This window comes from Octodon degus, unplaced genomic scaffold, assembly GCF_000260255.1.
Source record: "Octodon degus isolate 3935 unplaced genomic scaffold, OctDeg1.0 scaffold00059, whole genome shotgun sequence".
Classification (NCBI taxonomy): domain Eukaryota; kingdom Metazoa; phylum Chordata; class Mammalia; order Rodentia; family Octodontidae; genus Octodon; species Octodon degus.
Window position 1 is genome coordinate 1,993,445 of NW_004524635.1, and position 1,006 is coordinate 1,994,450.

Here is a 1,006-nt window from a genome sequence, read left to right on the forward strand (position 1 = left end):
TCTAGTGGCATAATTTGGTGCATAAGTCCCACTACTACAAAAGTGGAAGAAGATGAAGAAAAAGGAAGAGCAGGAAAAGGAGGAGAAGGAGAAGGAGAAGGAGAAAGAGAAAAAAAAAAAAAGAAAGAGGCAAGAATTCAAAGTAAAATATACCTAGAGGATCACTATTTGAAATACAAATAAAGAGGAAATTTAATTTTAGGCCAAAGCAAAACCAAAATAAATTATTCTTTAATCAGAGTAAGAAAGTTCAAATGAACTGGAGAGCTCATAAAAATGAAATACTCAAGAGGCAAAGAATACATCGGGAGTTGTGTCAGAGAGAAGATAGTGGAGAAAATGCCTGGACTTTTAAAAATTTTTTTGTAAGAAGAATTTCCATCACCAGAGAGAGAAATATGTAATTCAGCTTGGAAATTTGAGGAAAGAGAACTAGAGAACTGTCAAAAAAAAAACTGTCTTGTTAAAATGACACACAGAATAAACTGAGTAATTTTTAATGCACTCAGCATATAACTTACTTGTTTTAGCATTATTTGAAAATATCATGGGGCTGGAATATAACTCAGTAGAATAAGTGCCTGCCTGGCAAGTGCAAGGTGCTAAGTCAAATCCCCAGTACCAGAAAAAAAATCATGATGCAAAAATATATGATCATATGATTCTACTTATAAGCATTTCTGGGAAAAAAAAAATCTAGGCTGAGGTGAAGGAAAACATTGTAATGTTTGCCTTGAACAACAAGTGAGGGATGAGACTGAGAAGAGTTCTGAAAGGATTTTGGAATGATGAAAGCATTTTGACTGCAGTGGTAATTCAGTGGGTATAAACATGCATGAAACTTCATCAAATGCAGTTACAGTCAGTATATTATTTTATGGCAATTATATCTCAATAAACTTGATTTATGACATGAAGTAATAGAGTAATAGATTTATGACTCCATAGTAGAATACTAACATAGGCCTATACTTTCTGGCTGCTCAATAAAAAATTGGCAAATGTA